The 14,190-nt window shown below is 44.9% G+C and overlaps 1 long non-coding RNA gene across 2 annotated transcripts; it reads left to right on the top strand.

The window, feature by feature from the left end:
* The first annotated feature begins 399 nt into the window (after positions 1 to 399).
* Positions 400 to 14,169, top strand: LOC112221314. 2 transcript variants are annotated; one of them, XR_002949011.2, is made up of 4 exons: positions 400 to 1,225; positions 1,659 to 1,786; positions 13,722 to 13,859; positions 14,130 to 14,169. It is a non-coding gene; the product is annotated as an uncharacterized LOC112221314 (long non-coding RNA). The 2 variants fall into 2 exon arrangements; XR_002949010.2 differs by lacking the exons at positions 400 to 1,225; positions 1,659 to 1,786 and adding an exon at positions 9,052 to 9,834 and having other exon boundaries at positions 13,736 to 13,859.
* Positions 14,170 to 14,190: the final 21 nt, after the last annotated feature.

Below are 14,190 nucleotides of genomic sequence, written 5' to 3'. Positions count from 1 at the left end.
CCAGCCACCCCTGTCATAGACTGTTCTCTCTACTACCACATGCTTGCGGTACCGGAGTGTCAAGTCTAGGACAAAAAGGCTTCTCAACAGTTTTTACCCCCAAGCCATAAGACTCCTGAACAGGTAATCAAATGGTTACCCGGACTATTTGCATTGTGTGCCCCCCCTGCAACCCATCTTTTACACAGCTGTTACTCTCTCTTCTAATATATGCATATGTCACTTTAACCATATCTACATGTGCATACTACCTCAATCAGCCTGACTGACCGGTGTCTGTATGTAGCCTCGCTACTGTTTTTCACTCTCTTTTTCTGTTGTTTTTATTTCTTTGTTTTATTTATTTGTATTGTTCACCTAATACCTTTTTTGCACTATTGGTTAGAGCCTATAAGTAAGCATTTCACTGTAAGGTTTACCCCTGTTGTATTCGGCGCATGTGACAAATAAACATTGATTTGATTTTATTTGAGAGGAACTATGGCGTTGGTAATCGGGATCTTCTTGCAGTCAAGATGGCACTGGAGGAGTGGAAGCACTGGCTTGAAAGGGCAGAAAACTCATTCTTAGTTTGGACCGATCATAAGAATCTTGAATACACCCTTCCCTGCTCGGCCACTGGGCTCTCGCCTTTCGAGTGTTCCCTGGGTTACCAGCCTCCGCTCTTCCCAGAGCAAGAGGAAGAGGTCAGCGTACCTTCAGCACAGAAGTTCGTCCGTCACTGTCGGCATACCTGGAAGAGAGCCCGGTCCGCTCTTCTTAAGACCACCTCCAGGTATCAGCGACAGGCGGACCTCCACTGGACCACGGCTCCCCGCTATAGTCTCGGACAGAGGGTATGGCTCTCTACTCAGGATTTGCCCCTCAGAGTGGAGTCCCGTAAACTTTCTCCCTGCTTTATCGGCCCCTTTCCCATCTCTAAAATCATTAGTCCCAAAGCTGTTCGTCTTCTGTTGCCCCAAACCCTCCCCATACATCCCACTTTTCATGTGTCAAAGATTAAACCTTTGTCTCACAGCCCTTTGTCTCCTGTTTCCAGGCCCAACCCCCCTCCTCGTCTCATGGATGGCCATCCGGCATACACGGTGAGACACCTCCAGAGGTTTCCAGTGCCTGGTTGACTGGGAGGGTTACGGTCCGGAAGAGAGGTGCTGGGTCCCCGCTAAGGACTTCCTGGACCTGGCCCCCATCGCTGACTTTCAACGCCGGCATCCCGGTCAACCAGGTATGGGGGGGGGGGGTGGTACTGTCACACCCTGATCTGTTTCACCTGTCTTGTGCTTGCCTCTTCCCCCCACCAGGTGTCTCCCATTTGTTCCATTATTCCCTGTGTATATATACTGGTGGTTTCTGTTTGTCTGTTGCCAATTCGTCTTGTCTTATCAAGCCTGCATGTTTTTTAGTCCCTGTTTTCTAGTCCTCCCGGTTTCAACCTTTTCTGCTTGCCCTGACCCTGAGCTGGCCTGCCATACCATTCTGCCTGCCCTGACCTCGAGCCTACCTGCCGTCCTGTACGCATCTGACTCTGACCTTGTTTACAAACTTCTGCCTGTCCTCTACCTGCCTCTTTCCCTGCCCCTTGTCTATTAATAAATATCAGAGACTCTAACCATCTGCCTCCTGTGTCTGCATTTTGGTCTTGTCCTGTGTCGTTATAGTACGAACTGGCCATGACTGACCCAGTAGACTCGGACCAGCTCCGCAACACTGTCTCCCTGCATGGAGCCACAATTGGAAGAAATGAGGAGCTACTCCAGAACATTTTGGGCACACTTACTCATTCAAGGTTTTTTTCTTTATTTTTACTATTTTTTGACATTGTAAAATAATAGTGAAGACACCCAAACTATGAAATAACACATTTGGAATTTACGTAGTAACCAAAAAAGTGTTTGAGATTCTTCAAAGTAGCCACCCCTTGCCTTGATGACAGCTTTGCACACTCTTGACATTCTCTAAACCAGCTTCACCTGGAAAGATTTTCCAACAGTCTTGACAGAGTTCCCACATATGCTGAGCACCTGTTGGTTGATGAACTTCACAGGGTGGTGAAAGTCCACTTGTATTCTTGATGCTTCATTCCAATAAATATCGAGGGTCTTATTCTGGTGACATGATGCCAAGACTAGCCTTGCCGCACAGCCTACCTGCACTGTATCTGCAAGATGTTGGCTAGAGCTCACGTGGCAAAACCAGAGTAGGCACATTTCCTATTTAACGCAACAGTTTTTGTGACAAAACTATTGGTATAGTTGATAACGTTATGGAAACACATTCAACTTGAGATTTTTATTAGGTACATGAAAACTGAAGCAAAAAAGTACATTTTGTGTGCATTAAATCATCACGCATTGAGTTCTTTCTGCAACAAGTCAGTTTGGTGGAAACACACCACTGGTGGGAAATTGCTCATATTTAAGCGGATTTTAGAATACTTGCATGAAAATCTGTTGCTATTTTTGTGGAACACTTTTTTAAGAGGTTAAAATAATACTGTGAAATTGTGAAAATTATGATAATGCCCTTTCAGTCTAATAGCTGTTTGAAAACACATTTCAGCATATTGTGGTGAGATGACATCATCAGGCAGTAAATTAGTTAATAGGCCAATAAGAGAGTTCCAAATCTTTCTGCCATTAACAGCTAGTTTTCAGTTTTCCCTCCCCACTCAGATGACTCCCAGACCGTCCTGTCAAAATTCCTGCTTGAGAAATTGCTCTTTGCTAAGAAGCAATTTATGTTTCTGTTTGACCATTATTTTTGACCACAGTAAGATACTTAATTGTTACCCAGAAATGATTTATATTGAGATAAAAAATGGCTGCTTAACTGGACCTTCAAGAAAAGTGCAAGGGTGCCAGTATATTTGGCCAACTGTAGATGTCCCCCCCTGGCCCAGCGCCTCTTTAAAACCGCTGTAGTGGTCTTCATATGAGCTTGACAGTGCTTGAGCATGGTAGAAATGTTTGCATGCCAATCCTTCCCATACCCGAGAGCTCACACATTTCTCCACGGCTACTAATAATACCCACACCTTGTTTCCATAGGTTCTGTCCAAGTAAGACCAATCAGGGTCTGTCAGGGGAAAGTTCTACTGTTACCATGATGATAATTACAGTAGGCCCAGTTCCCTCACAATGTGACCTAATAAATAAAATAACATTTTATTGGTCACATAAACATATTTAGCAGATGTTATTGTAGGTGTAGCGAAATACTTGTGTTCTTAGCTCCAACTGTGCAGTAGTATCTAACAATTCACAACAATACACAAATCTAAAAATAAAAGAATGGAGTTAAGAAATATATACAGTGCATTCGGAAAGTATTCAGACCCCTGGATTTTTTTCCACAATTTGTTATGTCGCAGCCTTATTCTGAAATTGATTTTTTGGATTGGATTTGTTCCCTAATCAATTTACAAACAATGCCCATACATAAAAAGCAAAACAATTTTGCAAATGTATAAAAAAAACTGAAATATCACATTTACATAAGTATTCAGACCCTTCACCTCAGTACTTTGTTGAAGCACCTTTGGAAGCGATAACAGCCTCAGCTCTTCTTGGGTATGACTCTACAAGCTTGGCACACCTGTATTTGGGGAGTTTATCCCATTCTTCTCTGCAGATCCTCTAAAGTTCTGTCAGCTTGGATGGGAAGCATTGCTGCACAGATATTTTCAGGTCTTTCCAGAGATGTTTGATCGGGTTCAAGGCCAGGCTCGGGCTGGGCCACTCAAGGACATTCAGAGACTCCTGCATTGTCTTGGCTGTGTGCTCATGATCATTGTCCTGTTGGAAGGTGAATCTTCAACCCAGTCTGAGGTCCTGAGCACTCTGGAGCAGGTTTTCATCAAGAATCTCTCTGTACTTTGCTCTGCTCATCATTCCGTTAATCCTGACTAGTCTCCCAGTCCCTGCCGCTGAAAAACATCCCCACAGCATGATGCTGCCAACACCATGCTTCACCGTAGGGATGGTGCCAGGTTTCTTCCAGACATGTCGCTTAGCATTCAGGCCAAATCTTGGTTTCATCAGACCAGAGATTCTTGTTTCTCATGGTCTGATAGTCTTTAGGTGCCTTTTGGCCAATTCCATGTAGGCTGTAATGTGCATTTTGCCGAGGAGTGGCTTCTGTCTGGCCACTCTACCATAAAGGCCTGATTGGTAGAGTGCTGCAGAGATGGTTGTCCTTCTGGAAGGTTCTCCAATCTCCACAGAGGAACTCTGGAGTTCCATCAGAGTGACCATTGTGGTCTTGGTCACCTCCCTGACCAAGACCCTTCTCCCCCTATCAGCTTTCGGCTTATGTACATGATGGGGTGCTCCTCCCCATTGTGTATCTAGGACAGAACGGCCCTTAGCCTAACATCACATGCATCCGTCTGGACCAACAACGGCACCTGGAAATCGGGCGTTACGAGAATCGGATGGGAGTACATTGCTTCCTTCAGCCGCCTGAATGCTGCTTCGGTCTGGTCTGTCCATTTCACTGTTTTCGGGAGGCGGGCCCTGGTTAGATCAGTGAGGGGGGAAGCTATAGCCGCAAAGTTGGGGATAAACCGGCTATAGTATCTTGCCAGTCCCAGGCCGGAAGGACTTGACCTGTGTCTTGGTGAGTGGAACGGGCCAGTCACCTACCGCATGAACCTTCCTCTCCTGGGGCTTGACGTTCCCCCGTCCGATCAAATATCCCAGGTACTCCACCACCTCGAACACTAGTTTGCATTTCCTGGGGTTCACTGTCAACCCTGGCTTGTCTGAGAGCATCAGGCGCGTCAGGTGCTCTTCCCAACCTTGGCTGTGGATGATAATATCATCCAAATAGGCCGCTGCGTACTGCTGGTGGGGTCGAAGTAGTTTGTCCATCAGGTGCTGGAATGTGGGCGGGGCTCCGCGGAGATCAAGTGGGAGTACCTGGTACTGATATAATCCATCTGGTGTCAAAAATGCCGTCTTCTCCCGGGAGGAGGCTGCCAACGGTATCTGCCAATATCCTTTGGTCAGGTCAAGGGTGCTGATGAACCGGGCCTTTCCCAATCGGTCAAAGAGCTTGTCCACCCTCGGCATGGGGTAGGCGTCGAACAAGCTGATGTCGTTCACACCATAGAAATCATTACAGAAGCACAGGCTACCGTCCAGTTTGGGCACCAACATGATGGGGCTGCACCATGCACTGTTGGACTCTTCAACAACCCCATCCTCAGTATAACCTTCACTTCCTGCTTCACGGCCTTCCTTAGGGCCTCAGCAATCCAATATGGCCTCTTTCGTACTGTTTCCCCGGGCCGGGTATGGATGTGGTGTTCAATGAGTGTCGTGCGGCCCGGCTTCTCGGAGAACAGCGCTGTGTTCCCGATCGACGAGCTCCCTGAGCTCTTGCTTCTGGGCCAGGTCAAGGTCCACATTGCTCGGGACCACCACTGATACCGTTGGCATCCTGGGTTCCGACCATAACACGGCCAAGGCTGTCCTCCCGTGCCACTTCTTCAACAGGTTCATGAGGTACATCTGTTGGGGTTTCCGTCTCCCCGGCTGCCATACGCGGGAATTGACACGTCCCAGCTTCTCTATCACCTCATAGGGCCTGTGCCATGTTGCCAGGAACTTACTTTAAGCCGTGGGGATTAAGACCAACACCCTGTCTCCCACCTGGAATTCTTGGGACTGGGTTCCTCGATTGTAGACCTAGGCTTGGGCGCATTGGGCCTTCTCCATATGTTCCCTACCACGGGCCATATGGCTGACATCCACTCCCTCATCGTCTCCATGTGCTCTACCACGCATAGTAAGGGGGTCGGCTGGGCTTCCCACACCTCCTTGGCGAGGTCCACTAGGACGTGTGGCCTCCTTCCTTAAAGGAGTTTGAAAGGGGAAAAACCTGTGGAGGACTGGGGTAGTTCATTTATCCCCTTACACTGTGTATAAGACAGTAGTTTTTTTTGGAATTGTTAGTTAGATTACTTGTTCGTTATTACTGCATTGTCGGAACTAGAAGCACAAGCATTTCGCTACACTCGCATTAACATCTGCTAACCATGTGTATGTGACAAATAAAATTTGATTTGATTTGAGATGGGGTAGTAGCTGGTCCCAGTTCTTCCCATTCTGCTCGATGACCTGCCGCAGCATTTGTTTGAGCTTTTTATTGAACCGCTCGATGAGCCCATCTGTCTGCGTGTGAAAAACGGAGGTCCGGATCTGCTTGATTTGCAGGAGAGCACCCAAATCTTTCATTAGGCGGGACATAAACTCAGTACCTTGGTCTGTCAGGATCTTGTTTGGGATGTCCACCCAGCTGAAAGGTGGAACAGCTCCCGGGCGATTCCCTTGGATACTGTCGCCCATAGGGGAATGGCCTCGGGATACTGGGTGGCATAATCTAGTATTACCAGGATGTACCGATGTCCTCATGCTGTTTTTACCAGGGATCCCGCTATATCCATGGCGATGCGTTCAAAGGGAACCCCGATGATCGGTAGGGGGACCAGTGTGTTTCGGAAGTGTGCTTTTGGGGCAGTGATTTGACACCCAGGGCAGCTGCGACAGTAGTCTTCCACGGCCCTCCTCATCCCGGGCCAGTGGCACCGGGCAGCGATCCATTCCCGGGTCTTCTCCATTCCCAGGTGCGCCCTCAACAGGTGGGTGTGGGTGTGGGACACTGTCGGGGCAGCAACAATACCTCTCGAAGTTCCCCTGTTGGCGTGACACCTGATACGAAAGGTTATTCTTGATTTGGAAATGGGGGTATCACCAGTCACTCACCCCGGAAGTAGCTGTCCATCCACCGCTATCACTTGGGCTGCAGAGGCTTTCAAGTTCGGATCCTCCCACTGGGCCGTCCCGAATTGCCCCCTCAGTTGGCCCCCAGCGGGTGTCTCGACTGGCCCCTTGAAATCAAGGAGGGGTAGGCTGGGCTACAGTGGGCTCCAGTGGTTCCCCAGAGGGGTCGGGTTCCAGTGCCCCCTCTGACTCCGGACACATAGATACAGGTTGGTCAACCGTTCGCTTCAGGGCTGCACAGGCGATGGGTCGTCGAGCCGGGAAATTCCAGACAATGTGCCCCCGGGCACCACATCCAAAACACATCCTTTGGTCTCTATCTACCTGGGGTCGTTGGTGGCGGGTCGGCCCTACCCCAGCCACCCGAACACGGGTTTGCGGTCGTTTGGCCCTGCCGAATGTTGGTTCGGGGTACACAGCAGTGGGGCTGTACTTCCGTCCCCTCGAATGGGTCGCCGACTCGGCCCTGCTCCCACTCAGCAGGGCCTGAGTGTTCTGATGCATCTCCACTGCTTCCAGGAGGCCCTCCAAGGTCTGGGGCGCACATAGACTCACTGCCCTCTTCATGTCGGGGGGTAGTGCCCTTAAGAAGCGATCCAGGACCACTTTGTCTAGGATTAGAGAGGGTGGATACATCGGTTGGAGCCATGCCCTGGTGAAGCACAGTAGGTTGCTCGTCTGGGGTCAGGGGGCTGCGTCGGTTATGAACCTCCAGTTGTGGAATAGTTGAGCCCGATGGAATAGTTGAGCCCGATGTAACCGTAGAAGCTGACTATCTCCCATTTGAGTCTGTCGTAGTTAGCCGCCTGTTCATCGTTCATGTCCCAATACGCCTTTTGGGCATTCCCAGAGAGGAACGGGGTCAGCAGACTTGCCCACTTCTGCCTTGGCCATCCTTCCCGTAGCGCTGTCCATTCAAACGTGCAGAGGTATGTTTTCGATGTTATCATCTTCCCTTAGCTTGATTAAAAACTAGTTTGGATGTGATTCAGTAGACGCTCCTCCTTGTAGCTTCCTGATTTCCTCAATGAGGCGGACATTTTGTAGTCGCTGTTCCTCCAGCGTTCTTTCCTGAACTGCTAGTTGGGCCCGGACAAACTGAGCTATCAACTCGTCCATGCTGATGCTGCGTAAACGTCAACCCTGATCTGACCAAGTTAACAGATTGCCCGCATTCTCCACCACTTGTGGCAGACCAGGGGGTTTGGTCAAAACGCTTACACAGATCAGACACGGACAGAGTAGGATTAGCTTGGTTTCAAGGGTATTTATTTGAATAACAAACCAAAATAAAAGAATAGGTCTCCTCCATGAGACCCTCTCCGGGATACCGTCTTCTGGGCTCCGGGTCTTGCTGTATCCTGTGGGGAACAAAAACAGAACTCCCTCCTTTTACCTCTGGAATCGTCCCCAACTATACAGTAATAACCTTTCTTCCCCCAGTACCTTCTCCCATGTGCTGCCCTTCTGGCAGCTTTATGAGACCCGTCCAGAAGGTGAGCAATCAGCCCTTGATTTACTCACCAACCACAATCAGCCCCAATTAGTCCTGGCTGGAGAGCCCGTCGAGACCTGTCACGTCCAGCAGAGGGAGTAATCGCCTCGTGATGTATACTCCGTCTGTCACCAGGCCTCGACGAGTCCCCCCTGGTGGCTGTTCTGCTGTACGTTACAATAAGGTATTTCAGTTTTTTATTTTTAATACTCAAAAAATTTAAATGACCTGTTTTCGCTTTGTCATTATGTGATATTGTGTGTAGATTGATGAGGATTTTTAATATTTTATTTACTCCGTTTTAGAACAAAGCGGTAACATAACAAAATGTAGAAAAAGTAAAGGGATCTGAATACTTTCCGAATGCACTACATATATTAGGACGAGCAATGTCGAAGTGACATGGACTAAAATAGAGTAGAAAAGAATAGAGCATATACATATGAAATGAGTACAGCTAAATGTAAACATTATTAAAGTGACTAGTGTTACATTCTTAAAGTGGCCAGTGATTCCATATCTATGTACACAGGGCAGCAGCCTCTAAGGTGCAGGGTTGAGTAACTGGGTGGTAGCCGGCTAGTGACGGCTATTTAACAGTCTGATGTCCTTGAGATAGAAGCAGTTTTTCAGTCTCTCGGTTCCAGCTTTGATGCACCTGTACTGACCTCGCCTTCTGGATGATAGCGGGTTGAACAGGCCGTGGCTTGGGTGGTTGATGTCCTTGATGATATTTTTGGCCACCGGGTGCTGTAGGTGTCCTGGAGGGCAGGCAGTGTGCCCCCGGTGATGCGTTGGGCACACCAATAATAATAATGGCACAAACCAACCTCTGCTGGGATGTGTTCTGGAGAGAGCAATTCTATAGATACTTTGTAGAACAGACATCACACTCTATCATGAAGAATAATAAAGCTCTATTCAACACAATGTAATTTCTGTCTTGCCAGAACGAGTGTCTGAGTAAAATAACTATTAAAAAGTGTCATGCTATTTCAAAATGTATTCCACTGGTCTCAAAATGAGTCCGCTCCACAGAAGGTAAAAGTCCATCATAACAAAAACCACATCTAGGTAGCTGGGTGTGCCTTTTTTGTCCATTGTTAAGACACTAGCTGTTCATCTCCATGTCTATTTGCGCCACTTTTTTTGGTCATGTGAGAATAAATTGTTGTGTCCGAGACAAAGTTGGTTGGTTATGAGTCACATGGACCATTACATCCAGGAGGGGGGTGTCAAGATATATATAGTGGACCTGTGCTTGTCCTCTGTGTTCTCATAACATACTTCTTACCCCTAGTCCCACGCCATGTTGGTTCGTCCTGTTGACGTGTCTCTGTCTCTGAAGAACAGATGGCTTTACACATAAATCCTATTAGCAACTTTCTGCTGATGGTGAACCATTCAGTTCAAGGCTCCTCACTCTCTTAATTAACCTCCATTGTGTTGAATTGCCTCATTTTGTCTTTCTTTTTACTAAGAACGTTTTCAGTAAAGAGGAGTTTGTAGTTTATTAGAGCCGAAGTCACTGGCCACACCATGTCTGCAGAGAAGGTAACGTTATAGAAACTGTGTTTTGAAGAGCTTTTGTTGTTGAAAGGATGTGAGAGAGGGAATAATGGTGATGAACTTAGAGCATTTCTTTACGTAGCATTTTGATTCAGATATACCGTCATGGTGTTTAGATGAATACAGATGAATGACTTAAAGTTATTCCCTCTAGATCGTTAGACAATTCACTGGATAGAAGACCAGTTGACCTGTAATCAGATTATTACAACAGAATGCTGCTGTGGTATTGTTACAGTTATTTTTTTATTTAACCTTTATTTAACCAGGCAAGTTTATTTAACTAGGTATTGTTACAGTTGTACAGTTGTAGTTGATTTCCCCCAGCCTGGACTGGTGTGCATAGTAGTGCTGGTTATGTAGAATTAGCCACCTAGTTGTGTGGAGGTTCTGGGATAAATGTGCTGTAGTGTGGGAAAGACTTGGGAGGTGGTTCTATGTTGTCTGTCATTCATGAAACCAATCATGTCTCTCCTCCTATTTTATGGACATAGTACCCAGATTTATTTCAGAAAGAGTGTTGTTAATGGACTGTGGTTGTCATTGGCTATCACGTCATGGTGAAAAACCCACAGGTGGTAAGATGAGAGTGGATCATTTGCCTCTTCCTTCTCTGCCCCACTGTCAGAGGCCTCATGTCCATTAAAACTGATGGGGAAGGATTTACCTATCTGAAGGATACAAAAATATGAAAAATACTGTTTCCTTGAACATATTGATGCAGTTGATGCAATGATTTTGAATTCGGTCATCAGTTCCCCCCTTACAATTGCCTGACGACTTTGTCTGTAGGCTGCCATTATTCAACTGACAGCTTGTCTAAGGTGAGGACAGAAATAGAGCCACATCTTAATCGGATTACTGTGGACATCCATCACTGCACCCCGTCAGTCAGTGTTCAAATGACCAGCAGGATCACAGTGGATGACATCCTTATTCTCTGTGTCTTGGGATGCTGGGTTGTGCTGTGTTGTTTTGTGGTGTGTTGTGTTGAAAGGGATTTCTGGGATGTTGGTTGACATAATACCAGATCATATAGTGGACAACTGTCTGGTTACTGTGGGAAATGGGACTAATTGGGAGAGAAGCTGTATGTGCTTGTGTTTGAATAGAGTTGGATTGTCCAGTGCACTTCCAACTGCACAAGAGTGTTTTTAAGAATGCAAGTAAAACATCTGCCCAATTTCAATTACATTTGCATTGATTTAAAAGTCCAGAGCCATTACTTTCTATACTTATTTTCCGGAGCAACCTTGTGCAGTTGATATGTAAATCTCTAAAACACTATTACTACAACTAATATACAACTACTTAATCTCTGTAGCACTGGATGTGACGCAACATGTTCACGTGACTGAGGCAGCTGACTGTGATTTTCTCAGTCCTGACCAGTTTGTTAGGTCACTGTGTCATTAGGACAGGTTACATAAAATAGATTAACTAGAATATTCTAATGATTATTATCAGTTCCAAATGAAGATATTCATGGATTGATTACTATTTCCTTTTTGAAAGGAAATCAGTTTTAAGAGAATGTCTTGAAAATATGCATTTTTGGATAATCAAGTGTACTGTATTTGTAGTAGTGTGATTTGAAATGTACAATGTTTGACTTGTTTCTGTCTCCATACCTTTCTGCTTGCATATTCCACTGTCTTTTGAATGGTAAGTCACTAAAATCCTCATGCTCCTAAGCACACATTTCCAGTGATGGGAAAAAAAGTACATGCATATGCAATAAACACATAATCTAACTGGGGACAGCTAGCTAACATAATGTCAATAAGCATGATGCGCTTGCCAGTTAACTTTCACCATATTTCTGAGTTGGTCAGATATTAGTTTAGAAAGACATGAAATTGGCATGGGAGCTAACTAGCTAGCAAGCCACCAGCTAGATGCTTATCAAAGGTAGATAGGTTGTTGGTTCATTTTTACAAAAGAAATTGACCAATATACAGTACCAGTCAAAAGTTTGGACACACCTACCCATTCAATTAAAAAAATAAAAATATTTACTATTTTCTACATTGTAGAATAATAGTGAAAACATCAAAACTATGGAATTTGAGTTTCTTCAAAGTAGCCACCCTTTGCCTTGACGACAGCTTTGCACACTCTTGACATTCTCTAAACCAGCTTCACCTGGAATGCTTTTCCAACAGTTTTGAAGTAATTACCATACATGCTGAGCACTTGTTGACTGCTTTTCCTTCACTCTGCGGTACAACTCATCCCAGACCATCTCAATTGGGTTGAAGTCAGGTGATTGTGGAGGCCAGGTAATCTGATGCAGCACTCCATCACTCTCCTTCTTGGTCAAATAGCCCTTACACAGCCTGGAGGTGTGTTGGGTCAATGTCCTGCTGAAAAACAAATAATTGTCCCACTAAGTGCAAACCAGATGGGATGGCGTATCGCTCCAGAATGTTGTGGTAGCCATGCTGGTTAAGTGTGCAATGAAGTCGAAATAAATCACGGACACCATTTTATTTTTTAATTTTTAATTTTACGGATAGCCAGGGGCACACTCCAACAGTCAGCATAATTTACAAACAAAGCATGTGTCTTTAGTGAGTCTGCCACATCAGAGGTAGTAGGGATGACCAGGGATGTTCTCTTGAATTTGACAATTTTTCTGTCCTGCTAAGCATTCAAAATGTAACAATAACTTTTGGATGTCAGGGAAAATGTATGTAAAAAGTACATTCTTTTCTTGATGAATGTAGTGAAGTAAAAGTACAGATAAAGTACAGATACCTCCAAAACTACTTAAGCATTTTAGTACTTTATTTTTACTTAAATACTTTACACCAGTGCCCATTGACATAAATGCATGCTTCATGCAAAAGGTAGAGTTACAGAGTTTAATGGTTGTGATAGGATGATTAAAAATATTGTAGTTATTCCACAATACTAACCTAATTGACAGAGTGATAAGAAGGAAGCCTGTACAGAATAAAAATATTCCAAAACATGCATTCTGTTTGCAACAAGGCACTAATGAAATACTGCAAAAAATGTGGCAAAGCAATTAACTTTCTGTCCTGAATACAATGCGTTATGTTGGGGGCAAATCCAATACAGCACATTACTGAGTACCACTCTCCATATTTTCAAGCATAGTGGTGGCTGCATCATGTTATGGGTATGTTTGTAATCGTGAAGGACAAGGGAGTTTTTCGGGATAAAAAAGAACCCGGAATGGAGCTAAGCACAGGAAAACTCCTAGAGGAAAACCTTTTCAGTCTGCTTTCCACCAGACACTGGGACATTAATTCACCGTTTAGTTGGACAATAACCTGAAAGACAAGGCCAAATCTATACTGGAGTTGCTTACCAAGAAGGCGGGGAATGTTCCTGAGTGGCCGAGTTACAGTTTTGACTTAAATCAACTTGAACATTTATGGCAAGACCTGAAAATGGTTGTTTAGCAATGATCAATAACCAATTTGACAGAGCTTGAAGAACTTTGATAATTATCATGTGCAAATGTTGGAAAATCAAGGGCTAACCCAGAAAGACTCACAGCTGTAATCACTGCCAAAGGTTCTCCTACAAAGTATTGACTAATGGGTGTGAATATTTATGTAAATGAGATATTACTGTTTTTCCTTTTCAATAAATGTGCTTCATTTTCTAAAAACATGTTTTCACTATTTCATTATGGGGTATTATGTATAGATGGTTGTGAAATTTTAAATTCAGTCTGTAACACAACAAAATGTGGAATAAGTCAAGGGGTAAGTCAACACTTTCTGAAGGCAATGTAGATCTGAAATTAGGATTTTCTCCTTACTTCATATCTGTGTCATCTGTCTCTGGTGTCTGACCCTCTCTTTCCTCACCTCACCTGACTCTTCTTCCTATAGATAATGCTTTATAGAAGCCAAAGAAGAAGAAGGCAGAGACAGCGAGCTCAGCCACCAATGGTGCCGACGCAAAGCCCAAAAAGACCAAGAGCAAGAAGAGTGATGACCTGTCTGGAGAGGAGAGTCCTGCAGTTCAAAGTACGGACAGTTCAGATGAGATATCTTCCAAAGAGCTATATGGAAATGATTGTGTAAAATATCACCAGTATTTTGCCAGGAAACAGACCCAGGCGAAGTGAACTTGCTGCCAAAATGTTGTTTCTTAAACAAATCATTTTTATCTGAGATAGAGTGAGCGGCTTAAAAATGTAATGAATAAATATATCAAAACATTACATTTCTTTGGAGGTCATCCCTCTCTCAATCTTCCTAACGATGTTGTTTCTTTTCATTACGTTTGTCAAATAGATGGAAAAAAGGTAAAGAAAAAGAAAGCAGATGAAGAAAAAACTGAAAAAGAGAAAGAGAA

Source organism: Oncorhynchus tshawytscha, linkage group LG02, assembly GCF_018296145.1.
Source record: "Oncorhynchus tshawytscha isolate Ot180627B linkage group LG02, Otsh_v2.0, whole genome shotgun sequence".
In the NCBI taxonomy this organism is placed as follows: Eukaryota; Metazoa; Chordata; class Actinopteri; order Salmoniformes; family Salmonidae; genus Oncorhynchus; species Oncorhynchus tshawytscha.
The sequence above is the reverse complement of the archived record's forward strand: the minus strand, read 5'-3'. Positions and strand labels throughout refer to the sequence as shown.